Raw genomic sequence first — 12,695 nt, 5'->3', positions numbered from 1 at the left:
TATGTGAGATTAAAAACTCAGCAGCTTCATCCACAAGGCGCTGAACAAAAGGGGTCAACAGAAACACAGAGTCCCTCATATAAAACTCAGATAACTAATCAACTTAACTCTGCCCTCAATACATAGAGGTTGCGATCTGTGCCTGCCAGTCTTTGTTGTTCAGGTCTCAAAACCCTATAGTTTTTCCTCCTATAAAGATCTTAACAACTTCTTTCAGGAGCTTTGAGGCTAAAATTAATATCTGAATGTAGGAAGGTATACCTGCAAAAATAAAACTTTCTGATTCTCTTTAAGTTTCCAAAAGAGCTGTTAGAAGGAAATGCGTAAGGAATAGTATCTGTCTAGTTATTGTTTAAACTTAGACTTTAGGGCTTAGAACCTCAAAGAAGATAACAGAGAAATGATAAAATATAAAATACTAATTTGTGTTCTATTAGACTTTGCACATGCATGGGCCTATTCCTATACTTTGCTTTATAGCATTATTTGTGTTCAAAATAATGGGAAGCATATATTTCCTATGGGTAAATATGAGTAAATAAAACATATCATTAGTCAATTGTCTTCTGAATAGATACCCTAAGAATTCTATTTCCTACCTGAAATTTTTTCATTTAAATAATTAGCCACCTTACAGAGAAGTATTACTAGTGAATACAAAGTAGCTGAGGAAGCATAGATATACTGCAAAACTCTATAACTTAAAATATTTTAAAATATTATAATCTATTCATTGTAGTGAGAGTTTGGATACTTTTATGTCCATTTCAGTATTTCAGTGGCCAGAATCTTGAAGAAATAGAGCTGTAATTCTTTCTGACCATTTATGCCCCTCACCTTCTCCCCAGTTCTACACAAGATTTCTTCTGAGACTACAACGGAAGGCACACTAATTCCTCCCAATTTTGTCTTTCACTCTAGATATTAACCAAATACAGAACATCAGCCTTCCCATTCTTCTCTCCACAAAAAAGGTATCTTTTCCCCCATTATACTAGTATTTTAAAACAAAGAGCATGTTTCAGATTCATGTGAAACATATATTTTTTTGTATGTTTAGAAATTACAGGTGCCCACGCACTAACTCAGACCTACTAAATCAGTACCTTGGACAGAGTGGAGCCTAGCACGTGTGTTTTTCAACAATCCTTGGTTAAGAAATCATGCTCTGGGGAGCAGAGATAATTATATGCTCTTCCTGGCAACTGGAGTTTTCCTGCCGATGTTGTCTCTGTCGTTCCTTGCCCTGCTGCCTGAGCACCTCTTTTAATAACAGGTGTGGTAAGCCCATGCTGGCAAAAGAAAGACCAACACCAGCATCCCGGAGCTGGGCTCTTTATTAATGCCATTGCTCTCTTCACACCATTAATTCTGGCCTGAGGCCAAAGAAGGAATCCTTTTTGAAGGTGGGATAATTTTCAAAACCAAAGAATATCAGTGCTCAGTCTTATGACTGGGCCTAAATTAGAGTCTAAATTCAGTGATTAAAGCTCTGTTTCACTCTTATTAGTAGCTGTCTGCTTGTATTCCTTATATTCCTTGCTTACACTAGTCTCATGCATTGGATTTACTTAAGAGAATAGGAAAGGAGACAAACTTCCAGCAAGAGTGCAATAAATGGTGAATGCTGAAGCCAAGAGTCATGATGACAGTCAACAGTGCAGACCTGTGAGAGAGGCTGTTCTAGAAATGAAGCAAAAGCAAAGGTGACTCAAAAATCATAATGGGTAAACACAACAGGAAGAGTGAGTCCAACAGTAGTAGCATGTTACTGTAATCGACATTTGTCATATTCATGATCACCTCTTGAATAGTACTTCCATAACTGGCGAAATTTCCATCAATCCTGTCTCTCAGAAACAGAAGCCAGAATTTGAATTCTCAGATTCCCTAGCAAATGAAAGGTGGATATGTGATCTATACTTTTCCAATCAGACACACAAAAATTTTGTGCATAGTAAATTACTGATGGCAAAGACTTTGTGTTGCAAGCCCAGTGTTGCTGCTCTAGATGGTAACAGAGGATTGGAAGAACCTCAGGATTTGTGTGATTGATTGACCTGCTAGGCAGAAGTAGAATTGGTGCTGAGAAGTGGTTTTGTAAAGGTGAATACCTTTCATTTAATGCTTGATGATGGAAAGTGCAGCACCAGTAGTTTCCTCAAGAGGCTATTCTCTGGTGGTACTTGGGAACTGTTTCTGGGGGAGGAGAATCAAGATTATCCCAGTGTACTTTCTATCTATCAAGCTTCTCCTAATTTTTATTTTAACAAATCTTTTTTTTTTTTTTTTTTTTGCATAAATGAGGCAAAGTGAATTTTCTTGTTGCAGCTAAGGTCCCCGAACATGCATAAGTAAGACTGTAAGTGGTTCCAGGCAATGTACCTTCCATACATGGGAACATTTTACTTTGTTTTCTGGTCAGGTCAATCCTGAAAACAGTAAGAATTCAGCTAACATGAGGCTTTAGCACATGGCATGCAGTCCAAAATAAATAAATTTCTTATAACTGCTTTGAATAAAATATTTGTTGTAAGCAAAGCTATAGGGGGACCAAGAGGCTATTCAGATGAATTGTATAAGAGTAAGAGATTGATTTCACACCTTTAATTATGCAGGAGGGCTTGCAGAAAAGGAATGATATATGCAAAATCCCAAATTCTCAGATCAAGGCATAGTCTGAGAACCATGAAATTTGCATAAGCATTATAAAGAATCTCAATATTTGCTGCCAGAGCATTAATGTAGCCAAAAAGTAAACTCAACATTTGATTTTGTGAATTTCTGGATTTTATTTTTTATTTAAACCTTTACCAGATTCCTTAAGGGAAAGTTAGGGCATTGCTGGGAAAGATAACTCTTCTAAGATATAACTCTAAGGACTCTATGGAATGGAATGAAAACATATGGGAAGATTCAGATGACTCAGATTCCCTGGTCCACAGAATTCACTAACAATCCATTGTTATCCTCTTTTTCTGCATCATGAAGATATTTCTGCTTTATTTTAAGATCTTGGCGGGGGGTGGGGGGGGTGGGGGGGTGGGGGGGGTTGCTGCTTAAGACAGTTATCTGGCAAGAGGAATTCAATTCTTACATCCACCCTCACCATGGCACCTTGATAGACTTAAAAACAGAGTCAACTCCCAGCTTGAGCTTGGTGTCAGGAAGAGAGAATTTAAAAAAGCAAAATTAAAAAAAAAATGTTTTCACAGCAATATACACAATATACACAGCAAGATTTTTCAAATTGGTTAGCTGCAGATCTGTGGAATACATGTGGCAGTGGATTCTGGGAATGTAAGGAAAAGAAGTACAGTTTTAGATATGATCAATTTGCTGAAACAGATGCAACTATAACATCCTAAATTCAATGTAAATCCTAAATTCAAATAAATTAACACAAAGGCTTGGAGGTAATTGTTAACAATTACTGGACTGAAAGCTGGACTCATTTGTGACTTTGCTAAATAAAACTAAAATGCCAGAAATTCCTTGATGTGGTGTGGAGAGTTAGAAATGTTAGAATGGATGTATTATGAGCAACCTTCTCTGCCAATACTTAAATATGGCCTGCAGGAAGCCACATAAAACATTTCCATTAAAAAGGCTTTAAGAGGGATCCCTGGGTGGCACAGCGGTTTGGCGCCTGCCTTTGGCCCAGGGCGCGATCCTGGAGACGCGGGATCGAATCCCACATCGGGCTCCCGGTTCATGGAGCCTGCTTCTCCCTCTGCCTATGTCTCTGCCTCTCTCTCTCTGTGACTATCATAAATAAATAAAAATTTTAAAAAAATTTTTTAAAAAGGCATTAAGAAATACTTCAAAGAATGAAATACCAGTATCATAAAATCACACTAGCGTCTGTCTGTGTAAACAAGATAGATGGATAATGAAATTTCCACTGAAAAAAAAAATTCTTAAGAACAATGAGAATATTTTAACTTTGGAGGTAAAGTGTGTCAGTCACAGTGATAACAAGCAGGAATCATTGGACATGCCTGCTTGATCAAGGGGCCTTTATCAAGGATAAAGATAAATGGTTGGACATTAAACTGTTAATTTTTACCTCTTCCCAAGATAAACCTAAATAAATAAACAAAAACTTTCTCTAGGAAATGAAAGCCTCATTCAAACCATCAGGATCATTACAATTTTTAATTTTCCAATGTAAGACAATTACAAAAGAAAAACACGAAAAGAGAGAGAGAGAGAGAGAGAGAACTCTGATTTCAACTGTTTCAACTGATGTGTACTGAACAAACTCCTAAAGAAGACATGAGCCAAAAAATAAATCTCAAGAGAAGTGAACATTAGTTTGCACTAAATTAAAGTGAATTACAAATTGTCAAAATTTGTGAGATGCAGCAAAAGTAGTGTTTATAGGTAAATGTATAGCACTAAATGCACATATTAAAAAGAAGAAAGATCTCAAATCAATAATCTAAGTTGGCACCTTAGGAAAGTATAAGAAGAAAAAAAAATCAAGGTTAAAGTGAATGGAAGAGAAATAATAATTGTACTAGAAATAAATGAAATAAAAAAAAAACAAGAAATCAATTAAAAAATTCAATGAAACCCAAAGTAGTTTCTTTGAAAAGATCAGAGATAGTTATAATAATCTAGCCAGGGTAACCAAGAAAAAAAGAGAGAAGACAAAGGTTGCTAAAATTATAAATGAAAAAGGGATTATCACCACTTATATCTTTGATAAATGTAATAAAGTTATGTAAACTTTATGGCCACAAATCTGATAGCATAAATGAAAGGGACCAATTCCCTAATAGACATTAACAACAGAAAACTCCCAAAACTTACCTCAGAGGAAATGTATAATCTGAAAATACCTATATCTATTAAATAAATTGTGTCAATAATAAATAACTTCCAAAAGAGAAAGCACCAGGTACAGACAGATGATTTTCTTATTGAATTTTATCAAGCATATAAAAAAGAAATTATATCAATACTCTATAATTTTACCCAGATAACAGAAGCAAAGAACCACTTTCCACCTTGTTCAATCAGGTCAGCATAAACCTAATGCCAAAGTGAAATAACAACAGTGTAAGAAAAGAAAAAAAAAATTGCAGAACAACATTTCTCAAAAAAAGTTGGATGCAAAGATCCTCAGCAAAATATTAACAAATGGAGTTCAGTAATCTGTAAAGAGAATTCTGTACTCTAATCCAGTGGGATTTATTCAAGGTATACAAGACTGGTTTCAATATTTGGATAGCAATTAATGCAATCCATAATCTTACCAGGCTAAAAAAAAAAAGTCATCTCAATTGATGCCAACAAAGTATCCTACAAAATCCAAAACACATACATGATAAAAAAACACTTAGCAAATTACACATAGAAGGAAATTCCTTAATTTGATAAAAAGAAATCTACAAAACACCCACAACTAACATTATATTTAATGATAAGAAATTGGATGCTTTCCCACTAAGGTTGAGAACAGGGAATGATGTCTTCTCACCACTCCTATTTAATGGAATAGGAATTATGGAAATCTGAGTTAGTGAATTAAGATAAGAACAAAAAGAGAACAGAAATACATATTTGAAATGGGAGATAAGACTGTGTTCACACATGACATGATTGTCTATGTAAAAATAATCACAAAGAATAGACAAAAAACTCCTAAAATTAATAAGCAACTATAGCAAAGTCACAGAACACAGCTTTAATATATAAAAATCATTTGCTTTGTCAATATACCAGTAATGAACAATTGAAATTTGAAATTAAAAACACAATACTGTTTATACTAGCACCAAAAAATTAAATACTTCAGTATAAATCTAAAAATTATGTCAAGGATTGATATGCAGAAAACTATCAACTCTGATGAAAAAATTCAAGAATATCTAAATAAATGGAGAAGTCCTATATTCATGAATTGGAAGACTAAATATTGCTAAGATGTCAGCTCTTCCCAAACTTTCCTATGTATTCAATGCAGTCCAGATCAAAACAGTATATTGGTATATTATTTGAAGATATTGACAAACTGATTCTACTTATATATGGAAAAATCGAAAGACCCAGAATAATCAACATAATATTGAAGTACAGTATTTGGGGAACAAAGTTGGGGAAATGACATCATCTACTTCAAGGCTTATTACAAAGCTACATTAATCTAGATGGCATGTGTTTGGCTTTTGTTTATTTATTTTAGAAAGAGAGAGCTTGTGCATGAGAGAGAGGGAGAGGTAAATGGAAAGTGAGAGAGAGAATCTTAAGCAAACTCCCTGCTGAGCACAGAGCCCAATGTGAGACTGGATCTCACAACTCTGAGATCATGACCTGAGCTGAAATCTAGAGTTAGACAACCAACTGAGCCACCCTGGCACCTCTAGATGGCATGTAATTGTGAAAAAGTGGACAAAACAATCAGTAGGATAGAAGAGAGAGCCCTGAACTAGACTCATACAAATATAGTCCTCAAACCAAAGTTGCAAAGGCAATTTAGTGGATGAAGGAGAATCTTTTAAATAAACAGTAGTGTAAAAATTAGATATGCATGTGCCAAAAATAAAATTAATAAGAATCTAGACCTAGATCTTATACCTTTTTAAAAAGTTAGCTCAAATTTGATCATAGACTTGAATGTTAAAATACAAAACTATAAAATTTCTAGAAGACAACAGAGGAGAAAATCTAGCTGTGTTTGGATTTGGTGGTGAGTTTTTAGACACAAATCCAAAAGAATAATCTGTTTTAAAAAACATTGATATGCCGAATTTACTAAAGTTAAAAACTACTTTGGAAAAGATATTATTAAAAACCACTTTGGAAGACAGCTCAGATGCTTTTTACAAACAAGCAAGAGCAAAAGCCCAAATCCATATTCTCAGTATATAATACAGTTATTGTGCTGTTTGATATTTACCAAAATGAGCTCAAAATTTGTTACCACAAAACCCTTCTCAAGAATACTTTTAAAAATTTTATTCATAATTGCCAAAAATCGGAAGATTTCCTTCAATGGATGAATAAACAAACTATATATACACACAAAACAATATTATTAAGAAATAAAATGAAATGAGCTATTGTTCTATGAAATACATGGAAGAACCTTAAATGCATATTGATAAGTGAGGAAAGTCTGAAAAGACTACATACTGTATGATTCCAACTATACAGCACTTTGTAAAAAGTATAACTACAAATACAGTAAAAAGATCAGTGTTGCTGAGGGCGGGAGAGGGAGAGGGGCGAAGAATAGGTCAATGGGATTTTTAGGCCAATGAAACCGTTTTGTACAACACTGTAATGGTAGATACATGACATGATGATACATTTGTCAAAACTCACATTACAGTACAAAGAGTGAACCCTAATGTACTATGGACTTTGGTTGATAATAGCATCAGTATTAGTTCATCAGTTGTAATAAGTGTACTACACTCATATGTGCAAAGGAGGTGTATGGAAACTCTACTTCCTGTTTAATTTTTCTGTAAACCAAAAATTGCTCTAGAAAATAGTCTGTTAATTTAAAAACCCTACCAAACACAAAAGAGACTGGAGAAGTTTTGGTATAAATTACTAAATAAAAGAAACCTCTGACTTGTTTCACTTAGGATCATAGTCTCTAACTTCAATCATTGCAAATGGCAAGATTTCATTCTTTTAATGGCTGAGTAATATTCCAGTGTGTATGTGTATGTGTGTGTGTGTATTTTCTTTTTTAAAAGATTTATGTTATGTATGTATGTATATATGTATGTATGTATGTATGTATGTATGTAAGTATGTATTTGAGAGGAGAGGCAGAGGGAGAGGAAGAAAGAAGAATCCTCAAACAGACTCCCGGCTGAGTGCAGAGCCTGAAGCAGAGCTTTATCTCAAGACCCTGAGATCATGACCTGAGCCAAAATCAAGAGTCAGGTGCTTAATCGACTGAGCCACCCAGGCATCCCTAGATATACCATTTCTGTCACCAGGATATATAACCATATCCTTTCACCAGTCAATGGACATTTGGGCTCTTTCTGTAATTTGGCTATTGTTGATAATGCTGCTATAAACATTGGGTGCTTGTGTCCCTTCCTATCAGTATTTTTGTATCCTTTGGGTAAATACCTAGTAGAGCAATTGCTAAATCATTGAGTAGTTCTATATTTAAGTTTTTGAGAAACCTCCATACTGTTTTTCAGGGTGGCTGCACCAGTTTGCATTCCCATCAGTGGTGCAAGAGGATTCCTTTTTTTTTTCCCCACATCCTCACCAACACCTGCCATTTCTTGTGTTGTTGATTTTATCCATTCTGACAGGTGTGAGATGATGTCTTATGGTAGTCACAGAAAGACAAAATACCATATGATTTCACTCATATGTGGAATTTAAGAAACAAAACAGATGAATATAGGGGAATGGAGAAAAAAAAAGAGAGGGAGGCCATAAAACAGACTCTTCACTATAGAGAACAAACTTAGGAGTTATGGAGGGAAGGTGGCAGAAGGATGGGCTACATGAGTGATGGTATTAAGGAGGGTGCTTGTTGGGATGAGCACTGGGTGTTATATGTAAGTGATGAACAAAAGAGGGAGATAAACCGAAAAACAGACTGTTAACTAAAGAGGACAAATAGATGAGTACCAGAGGGGAGTTTGGTGGGGAGAAGAGTGAAATAGATGAAGGGGATGAAGAGTACACTTTTTTTGATGACTGCAGAATAATACGTAGAATTGTTGGATCACTATATTGTACCCCTAAAGCTAAATAACACTGTATATTAATTATAGTGGAGTTAAAATTAAAATTATAATTAATAAAATAAAATAATCCTTATATTTGTGAAATAAATTTGACTTAATTATGTTTAAAAAAAAGAGTCTAAGAAATCTGCATAGTGTATGATTCCGATAATATGACTTTCTGGAAGTCAAAACAGTACAGATAGTGAAAAATATCAGTGGATATTAGGGCTCTGGGGGATGGTGGAAAAGATGAAGAGGTGAAGCACAAGAGATTATTTAGGCTAGTGAAACTGTTCTTCATGATATTGGAATGGTGACATATGACATTATACATTTGTTAGACACACAGCAATTTATAGCACAAAGAGTGAAACTTAATGTATGCAAATTTAAAAGAATCATTTAGGAGTTCAGGGAATCCCAGTAAAGAATATAGACTTTGACAAGAGAATTTAACTGTATTACAAATGTATGAAACAACCTCACTAACGAAGGTGGGAGAAAAGGTGCTGACCTCAGTAATCTTGGAGATGAATGGAGTCTGTGAGTTAAAAGCAAAAGGAACTGAACATAAGCACTTTCTTCTAGCTAATAGAGTATCCCAAGGGCATGTGGGTTAACAATATTGATACTGGTACTGAAAAATTAAGTAAATTGATGACAGACAAGGAGAGCCAGCATTCTTACTTTCTCAGTGGGAGTTTACAGATAAGCAAGAAGAGTTTAGAATGATCCATGTGGTCATGGGTTGGAGTTGCAGACATCAATAAAGGAACTCATGTTTAATTTAATATAGATACAGATGGAAGATTTAGATGCTTAGAGATACAGATATATACATAGCTTGATATACACACATATTTCCTTGCTCGGGCAACTGAGGGAGCTGAAAGAAACAACACCCAGTAGCAATGAGCACACCTATAACAAAAGGTGTGCTCAACAAAAAGCAAATAAAGCCTTCACAAGATACTCCCTAGTATTTATTTTTAGTTTGTTTTAAGGTTTCAGCATTTATTCAGGTAAAATCTAGGAAATGCCTGTTAATGTGTAATATTCCATATAGATAAATTTATTTCAAGGAATAAGTTTTGAAACACGGTACTGAAAGAACACTACATAAATAATAATTAATAATAATAATAATAATAATAATAATAAAATTTCCAGTGAAGTAATAAGGTTCAATAATTTTATGTGCCAAACACTGTGTTACTCACAACAAGAATGAGAGTGAAATGATGGGGCACCTGACTGGCTCAGTCAGTGGAGCATGTGACTCTTGATCTCAAGGTTGTAAGTTTGAGCCCCACACTGGGTGTAGAGATTACTTAAAAAATAATGAAATCTTAAAGAAAAAAAAGAATGAGGGTGTAATGTAAAACAAAAAACAAAAAACAAAAAACAAAACAAAAAAACCCTTACCTTCATCTAGTTTAAAATAAGTGGAGGAGACAAGAATGCTCACATGCAGAAATAATACAGTAAAGTGATAAATTAAATGTCTTAAAAGGAAAACAGTAAAAACACTATGGAAGAACAAAATAGATATAAATTACCTTTGGAAAAAGAATCAATTAATAGTATCATTTGATGTAGAATTTGATCTAGCAGTTAAGAATGAGTCATCAAGCTTGAGGATTTATTTTTCATCTTGAATGTTCTTACATCATTGTTTTCATTTTGTTACACATTATGTTAAAAGCCTTCTTTGTCAGAACAAAATTCATGTATAGAGGTGCTTTGTTTTTGATCTATGAGATTATTCACTGTGTTAACAGTTACAGTTTGCAAAACAAACTATCTCAAAGTTAGTGACTTTAAAAAGTACCTTTTATTTAAGTCAATATTCTGTTGATCAGCTGCGTGCTTCTTCTGACCTGACTTGGCTTGTGTGATAGTCTGTGCTGTCTCACATATTCCTGCAGCTGGTAAATGGCTGGTGGCTGAATGACCCAGGATGGCCTCATTCTGCCCAGTGACTGGCAGGCTATCGGTCAGAGCATCTAGATTCTCTTCCATCTAGTCTCTAATCCACACCTGTAGGCTAGTTTGACTTTATTTAACATGATGGTTTTAAGAGTGCAAGCCCAGAAAGCAGATGACATCATTGCACAAGTACTTTGTATGCCTCTGCTTGCATCACAATTGCTTATATCTCATTGACCAAAGCGACTCACATGGACAGGCCAGAATTTAAGGGGTGGAGAAATAGACCTCACCTCTAGTGGGAAAATTGTCCGGCTGCAAAGGACATGAGCATAGGGATAGGAAAACTTCATGCCGTTTTTACAATGTCATCACACATGACTTCTTGGAAAATTGCTGAATGGAATATTGAAAACCTGGACCTGTATATAGCTTATATGCTAATGTTTACTCTTGAAAATATAACAAAAGACTATTGAAACTTTTAGAGATATTGTGGAAAATAAATGTGACAAATCTCTTCTCTATTATAAATGGGATAACATGCTATGTTTGTGAAAAAATTACTTGAGCATGATTAAATTCACCTAGGGTTGCAGTATCATACATATAAAATAAAAAAAACACTGAAGTTAAAGAGAAACAAGATGATTAATACATTAATACATTCATTCACTTAAATTTTGTTGATCTTCTCTACGTCTCCATGTTCATGCAGTCATGTTCATATACAGTCAAGGTGCTTAGTTAAGTATGACTTGTTACATGTGAATTCTGGAAAGCCTTTTGCTCACTGTATTTTGTCTTAATTTGAGCTCCAGAATATTTTTTTTTAAGTTTTCATTTAAATTCCAGTTAGTTGACATAGAGTGTAATATACTAGTTTCAGGCATATAGTGTAGTGATTCAACACTTCCATGAAAAAAAAAAAAAAAAAAAGCACTTCCATGAAATCACCTGGTGCTCCTCATAAGTGCAGTCCTTAATCCCCACCATCTATGTTACTCATCCTCCCACCCACCTCCCCTCTGGTAACCATCAGTTTGTTCTCTATAGTTAAGAGTCTGTTTCTTTTAAAACTATATTTAAATTAAAATTTAAAATATTTAAATTAAATTTAATTATCATATAGTGTATTATTAATTTCCAGGATAGAATTTAGTGATTCATCAGTTCCATATAACAACCAGTGCTCATTATGTCAAATGCCCTCCTTAATGCTTATTACCCAATTATCTTATCTCTGTACCCTCCTTCTCTCAGGCAACCCTCAGTTTGCTCCCTATATTAAGAATCTCTTATGGTTTTCCTGTTTTTTATCTTATTTTATTTTTAAGAGTCTGTTTCTTGATTTGCCTCTCTCTCTCTCTTTTATCCCCATTTGTTCTTTTGTTTTGTTTCTTAAATTCCACATGAGTGGAATCATATGATATTTGTCTTTCACTGACTTATTCCACTTAGCATAACACACTCTATACATTCACCTACCATAATACACAAATGGCAAGATTTTATTTTTATGGCTGATTTTATATATATAATCAACAACGCTACAAACAACAGTGTTGGTGAGGGTGTGGAGAAAAAAGGAACCCTCTTGTACTATTGGTGGGAATGCAAACTGGTGTAGCAACTCTGGGAAGCAGCATGGAGGTTCCTCAAAAACCTTAATGTAGAATTACCATATGATCCAGCAATTGCTCTACTGGGTATCTACCCAAAGATTACAAAAATACAAATTCAAAGGGATACATGCACCCTGATGTTTCTAGCAGCATTATCAACAATAGGCAGTCAGATTATGGAAATAGCCCAAGGGTCCATCAACTGATGAATGGATAGAAAGCATGTGATATATATATAGATATGTAATACATAATATATATATATATATCTCCCATTCCATAGATTGCTTTTTAGTTTTATTGTTTCCTTTATTGTGCAGAAGTTTTTTTTTTTTTTTTTTTTTTTTTTTTTTTAATGAAGTTCCAATAGTTTATATTTCCTCTTGTTTTCCTTGCCTCAGGAGACATATCTAGAAGA

The 12,695-nt window shown here is 34.4% G+C and overlaps 1 long non-coding RNA gene across 1 annotated transcript in view; it reads right to left on the bottom strand.

Moving 5' to 3' along the window:
- LOC144307195 (uncharacterized) overlaps positions 1-10,800 on the bottom strand; it is a 185,764-nt gene extending 174,964 nt beyond the window's left edge. Inside the window, exon 1 of the long non-coding RNA XR_013374129.1 lies at positions 10,555-10,800. This is a non-coding gene — a long non-coding RNA (uncharacterized LOC144307195). The remainder of the gene's footprint in view (positions 1-10,554) is intronic.
- Positions 10,801-12,695: the final 1,895 nt, after the last annotated feature.

Source organism: Canis aureus, chromosome 38, assembly GCF_053574225.1.
Source record: "Canis aureus isolate CA01 chromosome 38, VMU_Caureus_v.1.0, whole genome shotgun sequence".
NCBI classification, from domain to species: domain Eukaryota; kingdom Metazoa; phylum Chordata; class Mammalia; order Carnivora; family Canidae; genus Canis; species Canis aureus.
Note: the sequence above shows the minus strand (reverse complement) of the source record. Positions and strands in the feature narration are given on the sequence as shown.